Source organism: Rhinolophus ferrumequinum, chromosome 4 (genome assembly GCF_004115265.2).
Source record: "Rhinolophus ferrumequinum isolate MPI-CBG mRhiFer1 chromosome 4, mRhiFer1_v1.p, whole genome shotgun sequence".
Lineage (NCBI taxonomy): Eukaryota > Metazoa > Chordata > Mammalia > Chiroptera > Rhinolophidae > Rhinolophus > Rhinolophus ferrumequinum.
This window is the reverse complement of record NC_046287.1, coordinates 101,623,850-101,634,477: the sequence shown is the minus strand read 5'-3', so window position 1 is coordinate 101,634,477 and position 10,628 is coordinate 101,623,850. Positions and strand designations below refer to the sequence as shown.

Genomic DNA, 10,628 nt, shown 5'->3' with positions numbered 1-10,628 from the left:
TCACTCACTAAGTTCCACTTCATATTATGAGGTCTCTGGTACCACTTCCTGGCTTCTGCCATCATTAACTTTTCCATACCTCCCACTCACCAATAAGGAGTGGACTGGTGGCAAGTCAAAAGCTGAGTTGCCACTCGTCTGAGAAATGTCAGATTCTAGATGAGGCCCTGGGTTCCGGCCAAACTTTGGGAGAAATCGGTACGTTCATGCACAGTGATCTTTACAGGCCAGGTTGGGCATGGGGTCCGTAGGGACAGTGGCTGTAGTGACGTGGGTCTTTGCTCTTCACAGACCTGAAGTGTGGAGAACCTCTACCTATTAGCGCCGGCCCCGGGCACTTAGGGCATCTGCCTGTTTATTTAAGACAACCCCCTCCGCAGGCAGTGTTTCTTAAAACTTTTTGACAGATATTCATGGTAAGAAATATATGTTATTTCACCACCCGTGTGTGTCAGGGTCCACCAGTCAGGAAAAAAGAAACCAGACTATTCCAACAGAGAGAATTTAGCATTGGAAATTGATGGAACAGACGTTGGAGGACTGGAGAATCTAGAAAGGAACACTGGAGAAACACATAAGTGGTAACTGCAAGAAGAGGCCAGAGGTCAAAGGCTGGAGGAGTTGGGGTATCAGAACCCAGCCGCTTCTAGGAGAGGTGCCACCGAGGCTTCTGGGGCGGAAGGGGGGGGTCGGGGCCTGGCTAACGCGGGCAGGTCTGGTGGTTCCACGTCGGGCAATACAGCTACCAGGCTGTGCAGGAGGAGCTGTTCCGTGACGTGACCACTGCCGGACCCACACGATGCATCCGGATGAGAACAGAGATTACTTCCTGTAAACCCCTCAGAGACTGTGTGATGACCCCTCCCCGGTGCCCCAGGCATGCTGGGTCCTAGAACAGCCTGTTGCTCTGCCCTGGGCAAGCACGTAAGGCATTTTCCCTTCTTTAGGGCGGGTCACACACCCGTTTCTATATCCATCCTGCCCCATCCTGCATAATCCTTCAGTACCTGCCAGGCAGCCCAGAAGACATCCAAGTCGTCTTGCCACCCCCCAAGACGCATGTGTGTTCGTTCCCTTAATGAACTCTTGATGTAGTGATGGAGTTGTCAGCCTCCTTCTACAGTCTCTTGGCCCCAGGAAGTTTTATGAACACAGGCTAAAAGGCCACTGCTGAGGTGATGCTGGCAGGCGTAGTACACCAACAGGAAGTAACCCTGTCGGCAAGCTGCTTCCCCCTCCTCCGGCCTGTGGGAGCCACAGGGCAACGCAGAAATGTGCTTTGGGCAGCTCCAGCTCCACCAACACAAAGCGGCAAACAGAGCGTAGGCCCAAAGCTGCAAGATGACAGCCGGTAACTGCCATACAATACTTTCGGAACTGTGAGCATGCACTCTGCACTGAATTTTCTACTGCTTTCTAAGTTACTTTACCCTACTCAACTTTACCCTATCCCGTTTTAAATATTAAAAAGCTGGACAGGACCCATCAAATTGATGTCGTAACTTGGTAAACTCTGTTCTAGGAAGTTTTCAAGGATAGGGGTGACTTTGAGTATTGGAATTCAGTGTCGTTTACCTCCTGACCTCCTTCCAAACCAAAAATGACTTAAAGAAATTGCTTCCCAAGGTAGCCATGCGCTGAATACATCACACATGGGGACCCACACTTTCCCACAGGCTTCAGGATATTTATATTAAGAGGCAGCAAACATCCCGTATGGTACTAGAACAGGGAGAGCTCCCAGAGAAGAGGTTTGACTAAGGATGAACGTAAAGGGACCACCAATCAAAAATACCTATTGTGTCCTTCTTACATAAAAAGTATTACATAGATTTTTGGGGGGAATATCCAGAAATGTACATCAGAGGAGCTTAAAATCCAGTGAGGAGAAAAGCCAAGGAACAAACAGCATACGAACCGCCACTAAGCAGGATGGTTACTTGTCTGGCAGGGAACAAATTTGGAAGTTTTCATGTAAAGGTCTGAGTTAGTTCTTGCAGAACAGGTAGCATTTAGGGTAGGGAGATGGCATTCTGTGTGAAGAGAACATCAGGAGCAATAGATCAAGGTAAGAAGCATGTGGCATGCCTAGTCGAGGACATCTGAGTACCAGTCAGAGCTGGGAGATGGAGCCTTGGAACTGCGGAACGCGTAGACTAAATCTCGGGAAATAGTCCCGTATTAAAGGAGCAGGTCGAAGTGCTGGTTAGCAGCACGATGAAGTACGCATGATGAGAAGCAAGGTCTCGGGTCATTGAGGAGGGCGGTCAGCAAAGGCAGCTGCTCCAGAGGGCAAGAAGACTGAGAACTGAGCAAACCCCTGGCTTTGACACACGTGCACTACGTCTCTTTGACGAGGGCGGTGGCTCGTGGCCATATTGTCTGTCTGCGTGGGTTCATCTGCTATCACTTCCAGCTCCATCTTTCGGATTTGCACAGTGTTTAACTATCACTTGAACTGGCCCCAAGTATCCAGTGAAAACAATAAGTTCATTATCAGCCCTCATTCTTTCCAGCTGTCCACTGCCACGTGAGGTTTTCAAGGTCTTCCTTTGTGTGACTGCCCTTCTTCTACTCACTGCAAAGCAGCTGTTTCCTTTCACTGCTGTCACCCATTCTCTTCATGTGGCTCGTCCTGCTGAGCTAGTTCTTTGGGATCCTGACTTCAGAAACAAGCAGGGGAGGGGGACGGGTGGGTGATGTGTTGGGACCTTGAAGTTGGGGACCGCACTGCAACCCTGGCCTGCTGCTTTGCAAATGTAGGGGACTGGTCACAAGAGAAACCAGATGAGGGATGGGTGGGCCAGGTGAGCTTTTCATCACTGCTACAAAAACACGTGTTCAGAGGATAGCAGGTCAGTATCATCGTATATGCTTATGACATATTGAGAGTTGTGACCAAATTGCTAGAGGTGACAGGTCTGGGTGTTGCTTCTACGTGAACGTCCTTTTATCGCTTAATACTCAGATTTTTGCTTCGGATTTTATTGCTTGCGTGCTGTCATTTCTTCCATACAATGTAAGCTATGATCACGTAGACTCTTTTTTCTTTTCTTAGACATCAGGTTCCAGCTACTATCAACTGCTTCATCATTTGTACTGAATAGTTTTCATATTGAACCCACTACAGAAGTAGCCCGGATGGGTCATGTGCATCAACTGTGTAATATTTATTAAGTAATTGCACTGTGGGCTGAGTCAAGTACAATATGCAGACATCTACTGGCATGAAGAATATTATTTTAATAGCTGGCACTGGAGTTCCTGGTGCGGCAGGTACTTTCTTTGTGTAGGAATATACTTTGGTAAACAGTTTAGGAATGGAAGGTGGCCCTGAAGGAAGGATTAGGAACCAGAACTATAAATTCTGTATAAAGAGAGAAGGAGGAGGGGCCAGATGGGACCAGAGAGACGGTGGCGAGTGGGAAGTTCCAGGTTATGCTGGAAGAGAATGGGGTTGGTAAATACCAGTGCTGCTGGGATGTGGAAGGACTTTGACAGCAGGAGATTCTAATTTTAGGTCATTTGAATCCTGCATTTAAAACCCTCCAGTTACTCCAAACCTTTAGAAGAGCCTGCTATACAAACAACCACAGAAAAGGGTTTGATTTCTAAATTATGTCAGCAGGAGAGAAAAAGAGTTGCAGGAGTTGAGATATGAAGGAGCCTACATGTTCAGAGAAAGCAAGAACTCAGAGTCAGAGTGACCCTGAGACTGTTAAACCCCAGAGGATGTGTGATCTTGGAGAGAACACTGGCCTCTCCACAGGAGGTGGAAAGGGACTTGAGTCAATTTCAATAAAATCTCTGTGGACAAGGTGACCCCAACTGGAACAGTATCTTGCTATTTTCAACCATAATTTCTCAAGAGACATTTATTACTAGAAAAGGACAGACCCAGTAATTCCTCCCCCAACCCCTCCATTTACTCAACTCTCTAGGCCTCCTTTTCCTCATCAGCAAAGTCTGGAGATTGGACCTAAAATATCTTTGTGGTCTCTACTAGAGTTTACATCTCTAATAATCATCTTAGACATACAGAGAACAGATTGCTAGTTGACAGAGTGGAAGGGGGTGAGGTTGGGGTAATTGGTGAAGGTGGTCAAAAGGTACAAACTTACAGTTATAAGGTAAGTAAGTCCTGGGCATGTAATGTATGGCACGGTGGTTATAGTTAATAATACTATATTGTATGTTTGAAAGTTGCTAAGAGAGTAGCTCTTAAAAAAAACCCCCCAAAACTACTAATATTTTCATGTTATTTTTTTGAGGTAAATTTACATACAGTGAAATGTATAAATTTTAAGTGTACCATTTCATGAGTTTTGACAAATGCATATAACGCCTGGAACCCAAACCCTAAGCGAGATATAGAGTTTTACCATCATTACAGAAAACTGCCCTCTTCCGTCAACCCCTTTCTTCAGCCCCGCCTCCAGGCTACCACTCTTCTGGCTCTTATCCCAATGTATTTAGTAATTAATATGAAAAGTTACTGTTAAGTGCCAGGCTTTGTCTTATACTGCTCCGTGGGTATCAATGCTTTTATTTCTCACGGGCACTGTGAGATGGATATGACGAGCATCAGAGCGAGTCAGTTGCCCTGATTGGCTATCAGCTACCCAGTGTAAAGGCAGGACTGGAACAAACACATGGGCTTAGAAACCCGGGCTTTTTACCCTCAGCTTGTACCATACTGCACTGTGGGGGTGCAGAATAAGTCACCCCAAGAGTGACTTATTCTGTGGTACGCAGACTGTTTTGAGTCAAAGGCAACTTTAGCTGCAAGGTTAAGAAACTCCTGCCCCTCCCTTAACTACCTAGAAGAACTTGCATTTGGGGTCTTGATAAGAGATTATCAGATATAACCATTTCTCACCTGTCTATAGGGCAGACAAACCCGTTTGCTAAACAATTGCTCTTACTGTCCCTGCAACGACCCTCTGAAGCCCCAAAGTGCTTCAAAGGATGTTTTATGTGCCCACTTTCCCTTTCTGTCTCTGAACCTATCCTACCTGGTGGGGGGTGGGGTGGGGTGGGGTGGGGGGGTCTCTGACTCTCATGTATGCAGGCTTCGCATACATAGGTACACATGAAATTTGGTCATTTTCTCTTATGAATCTGTCTCATATCTATTTGATTATTAGGCCAGCCAAAAGAACCCTGAGGGTAGAGAAAAGTTTCCTCATACATCACAGCATCTCTGAGATGGTATGGAATATGGAGAGTCCCCAAAGACTCCCTGAGAACTATAATAGATCAAAATGCACCTAAAATTGATGCTCCTTACAAGTTCGCAAACCTCCTGAATCATCCTAAAGGGTGTACGCGTTCCATCTTACTAAATGATTCCCTTGTCTCCCACTGCTCAGAAAATGGTACGAGGGAGTGTGGAGGAGTGCAAGTTGTATTAGACCCGCGAGCAGCCCACGGCGAGGAGGCTCCGGCTGCAAACAGGCCTGGGGCGGAGCCGGTGGTGAGGCCTGATGGGCGGCGGGAGAGGCCCTGCAGGAGCTCCCTTTTCTCCGCATCCAGCTGCATCGAGGCGCTCGACCGCGGGAGCAGGACGAGCGTCTTACCACGGGCGCTGGCCGCCTCCGCCGTGCTGGTCAGGCAGCCCCAGAGCGCAATTAGTCACCCGTCCTCTTCAATGCCCCCTCTCCCTCTCTCCAGACGAACCCTCGCGCCTCCCTTCCCCCGCCTGCGGGCGAGGTTCCCAGGCTCCTCCCCGGAGCTGACTCCGAGGCCCCGCACCGCCCACACCGCACGGCTCGCGCTGCCATGGCAACCGTACGCCACGCCACCGCCTCTTCACGCACGTCGTGAATTAACGGACTCGGCGGCGGCGGCGGCGGTCTGGGCCCACCCCAACCCCACTTTGACCGCATCACCAACGGTCGGTCAACCTGCGGCACCCTGGTAATGAGTCCCAAAGAGATCGGCACGAGCGGGAGAGCAGGCGGAGGGGTGCCTAGGCTGATGCTGCACCCCGTCTCCCGCTGCGGGTCCTCGGGCGCCGGCCGCCGCTCGGGGAGGGGGAGAACAGCGGGAGGGGGAGGCCGATGCTCGCGGGGCATTGTGGGGATTGTAGTTCGGCTGTTCCTCCGGCTCGCGGCCTTGGCGGGGCGGCCTGGATGGGTGAACTACAAAGCCCGGCGGCCCGGATAGCTGGGAAAGACCGATAAACTTTGAGCGGACCCAGAGAGAGAAAATATCTCTCTCTTTGTGGTGAGGGGCTCTTGGGTGGTCGCGGAACTGGGCTTTGTGCGCCGGGAAAGGGAAGTGGAGGTGAGACTTGGCTTCCCGCTCCACCGTGGGGCCCGCCCTGGCTGCCGCGCTCAGCCCCACCCCGGCGGGCCAGCGCCCCGCGTAGGCTCGAGGATGAGCAGCCACCCCCGCTGCAGGGCCTCGGGCCTGCGGCGCCTCTGACCCGCCCAGGTTGCTGCCTCTCGGTGCAGAACCGTATGTATGGCACACATTTGATGTGAGACCCGACAAGCTGTATTTTATCAGGCTTTTCTCCTTTCCCTGATACGTTTGCTTCTAGATATTTAATCATGTTAATTCTGAAGTGGCCCAGAGGTGTTTGCATGTTAAACCCATTAATTAATAATTACCCAGAGGACATTGACGTTTAAAGGTAAAATGTAGAAGTAGATAAAAGATGCTGTGCTATTAGATAGTAGTATCTGGTATTTTTACAGTTTTGCATTGTTGCATTTTATTTACTGAGGGTCAGAATTGCAAAATTTGTACCCCTCCCACTTGCTTTAACATTGCCTACACATATTTTGATTCTATTTTGAAGATTAGTTCAACTTTAAATTATGGTAGTAATTTTTAAAGTACAGGCTTGTCTTTTTTTTTTTTTTTTTTTTAAAGCATTGGGTAGTAATAATTATTTTCTTTGATTTTTCCCATTGTTTTTCAGGAGCAGTTTTCAGAATGAAAAATGGCATGTTCTAATTTTTTTTTTTTAAATGCTGTGTAATACACTTCAGTCCCTAGAGTTGGGTCAGGCCCTGGTGCTAAGAAAGCTGACACAGATTTAGAAAGCCTGCCTTGGTTTGATGACTCTAAAGTTTTTTCAATTAGATAGATAACCATCCTAGAAATTTTAGTATGTTATATAGTATGTTGGAAAGTTATTGGTAGTATGGTGGGCTTATTTGTGTGTGTGTGTGTGTATGTGTATGTGTATTTAAACAAGAAAAAAACATAAAGTCAGTATAAAGTTCCTTTTCTCACAATTAAAATAAAGCTGGCTTCTGTACATTTTACTTAACGTAGCAATTTTGTACAAGGAGATGGAAAGTAGGTTTATTAGTAAGACCATTAGAAAAATAATTGAGGCCTTCTGTTATATAGTATAGGCATTTGATTTGTTAAGAACCGATTTTGTGCCAGGCCTTATACCAGGTGGTGGGAATAAAGAGAGGGTGGAAGATAGTGAGTGCCCTGCTTGGGTGGGCATCGTGTCATCACAGTAGTGTGACAGAGGTGGTGCAGGTTGCTATAGGAGCCAGAGTGGGAACACACAGTGACATAACACTAACATTTGTTGACTGCTTATTCTGAGGCACTGTGGGGCATGTCTTGTATGCAGCCCCTTATTGAATCCTCACAATAGTCTTGTGAAGCATCTACTGTCATTTAGAGGTGAGGCCACAGACTTAGAGACCGTTCCAAAAGTCATAGCTGATAAGGTGTGAACCAGGAATTTCAGCCCAGGTGGGTCTACCTCATCTAAGTCACGATCTCAATCACTGATGCCATTCTCTGAACACATTGGTAGAAAGATCCTGCCTGATTCTGTCTAAGGAGATCAAGGCAAGTCTCCACGATGATGTGACATTTGACTTGTGCTAAGGAAGTTGAGAAAGCTTTCAGTGGAAAGGAAAGTCATTCTAGGCGAATGGCACAACATGCTATTAGGATAGATTTGAGTGTTTTACATTTGGGGAACCCTAGGCCATTCTGATAACTGAATCCCAGAATACTTACAGTGTAGTGAGAGAGGCCAGATCTTAAAAAGCATTTCGTACCATGATAAAGAATTTAGAATTTTTCTTTAACATGTGGTGACCATTGAAGAATTTCAAATGTTGTAGTGTCATTGGGTTTGTATTTTAGAAAGAAAACTCCAGCTTCAGAGTGGAGAGTGGACCTAAGAGAGGAGAGAGGAGAGTGGTGGTAGGGAAACCAGTCTTAGGAAGAAAAAAAAAAGTCCAGTAGAGAAATAAAGACAGTCTGAACTATGCAGTGAGGATTATAGAAAAAGATGGAATGTAGAAATAGTTGAGAGGTAAAATTGATGTGACTTAGTAAGAATTTGGATATTGGGGGCTCGAAAGATTTGGAACCCTAAGACAACTGCTTCCTAGTTTTCCTGCTAGGATGAGTGATAGGACAGTGAAAGCATTGAGTGAGACGGGGAGGAGCGGGGTTTTGTGTAGGTGAAAAGTCAGTCGGTTCAGTTTTGAGTATTGGTTCAAAGTTCCTGTGGGGTATTCAGGTAAGGATGCGTTTGGATCCGGAGTTCAGGAATCCAGGAGAGAGCTCAGGGCTAGAGGTCGAGGTTTGCACGTAGGTGAGTAGTGAAGTTATAAAAGGGAATGGACCAGCCCAAATACCGTAGGAACAATGTGTAGAAATGAAAAAGGAAGAAGTTTGAATGTGGCACTCTTGGAAAGCAGTAGCATTCATGGTGTGTGCGTGCGTGTGTGCGTGTGTGTGTGTGTGTGTGTGGCATTTTTGAGAGGAAGTGGGAGAAGAGCTCACACATGGTACTGAGAGCGTAGGAGGCAGAGAGGGAGAAGAGCTGGAGAGAGCACGTGTAACAAACGGCAAAAGGGAAGGAATGTGAGAAGCAGGTGTGCCTCCTAGAGTGTGAGCAAGGTGAAGATTGAAGTGTGTCCAGTGGGTTGGTCTGGTGGCTACAGATCATTTCTGCACTTTGCAGACATGAAGAGTCTGAGCACAGGCTACTTTAAAAAAATTTATAATTTTCCATAATAACACATATTACAAGAAAATAGAATGATGAGTCCCCATGTGGGCGTCAGCTCGCTTGAAGAATGACCACAGCCAATTCCGTTTTATCTATAATTGCTGCTGCCCAACTGGATTATTTTAAAGGGACATTCAGACATCATATCTTTTTATATGTAATTATTTAAATATTATCTTTAAAAGTTAAGGATTATTTTAAAAATATGATACATCCAAATTTTAAAAAATTGACACTACTTCCTTAATATAAAATTCCTTTTTAAGGAAGCTTGAGTATGAAGAAAAGAAAGAGATGAGGCAGTAACTAAAAAAGGTTTGTAGGGTTTTTGTTGTTGTTAAGATTGGCAAACTATTAGGGAAAGAGCCAATAAAGAGGAAATGGTTGAAGATGTAGGCGATGAAGAGAGAGGAGAGATAGAGGTCCTGGAAAATGTAGGAAGGACGGGATGAGCAAGGTGAAAGAATGTCTGGAGTTAACTCGTTATAGTTTGTGTCCACCAAGTGCTAGCTGTGTTTTAGGCGGTGTGCTAATGCTGACAGAAAGACAGGTGCACGGGAAAAGGAAGAAAAGGTGAATAGACAGGAATACTTACAGGGTGGCTGGTAAAAGGTGAGAGAGTTCAAAGCTTAGGGTCTCTAAGAGGTAGGTGGGAATAAAGGTCAACTGATGAGAGAAAAGGTTGGCGTTAGGAAAGGAGAATGGTGGGGACGTGGCATAGCCACTGTGGAAAGGGACTGAGCTAGGACCAGTAAGAATTGTTCCATTGAGCTGAGATTAGAATTCAGTAATGTTCAGTGACAGCAAAACACGAGGTTGCATGGTTGTTTTCCTTACATTTGGATTGATTTACTAAGGGAGAGCTTAACACGGAGGAACGCAGTAGCCTCATGTGCCACTGAGGAGCAGAGCTGCTGGCCAGGAGCGTAGGATGGCACCCGTCCTCAGCGCTTCATTCCCTTACCCCACACTTGTCTAGTTTGTGGAAGCATCACAGTCAGCCTAGACAGGCCCTTACAGAGTGTGTGGATTGAGGCTTCGTACCTGACTTTCTCAACATGTGCATGGTATTTTCTGAAGAACATTCTCCAGGGGTCAGTCACTGAGTGTGGTGCAGTGGGAGGGGTCCGATGGCTCTGCCCTCAGCTCTGGAGCTACAGCTTCTTTCCTGTGTGACCGTGGGCAAGTTACCACACCGGTAGCCCCAATCAAAAAGATGTAAGTGCTGTCTGTTGTGTAAGATTGTTGGGAAGATTAGGCGGTTTAATGGAGGTGAACCTAAGTGCTCAGTAACTGGAGACCTTTCTCTTCCCCTCCTTACCAAAAATGTGGTGGGATTGTCATTTCTATTTGACAAAAGGCCATGTGTTCTGGGACTTCCCGTGACATAGGAAGCAGGTAGGTCAGGTAGTGGTTACATTACAAAACAGTGATTTGGTCTCTAAAAGGATTCATCAGTTCTTTTAAATGAGGCTTCCTGAAGCACTAGGAAATGTTAGTTTTAGACCATAAAGAGTAGCAACGACTTTACCTTGGTGTCATCTTCAGAGAAGTGGGGGGAGTTCTGCTGTGTGATTGGAGAGCCCCAGAGCTTTAAAATTCTTTGATTCTCTGACTA

The 10,628-nt window shown here is 46.6% G+C and overlaps 1 protein-coding gene across 9 annotated transcripts in view; it reads left to right on the top strand.

Moving 5' to 3' along the window:
- Positions 1 to 5,790: 5,790 nt before the first annotated feature.
- The window catches only part of KATNAL1 (katanin catalytic subunit A1 like 1), a 79,895-nt gene continuing 75,057 nt past the window's right edge, over positions 5,791 to 10,628 (top strand). For 4 of the 9 annotated variants that reach the window (XM_033104632.1, XM_033104637.1, XM_033104624.1 and 1 more), the window contains exon 1: positions 6,117 to 6,288. The gene's annotated coding sequence lies outside the window, so the exon portion shown is untranslated. Of the gene's footprint in view, positions 5,920 to 6,116; positions 6,289 to 6,378; positions 6,463 to 6,516; positions 6,536 to 6,619; positions 6,641 to 10,628 lie in introns of those variants that run through there. The other 5 variants (XM_033104633.1, XM_033104625.1, XM_033104635.1 and 2 more) reach the window with 5 other exon arrangements.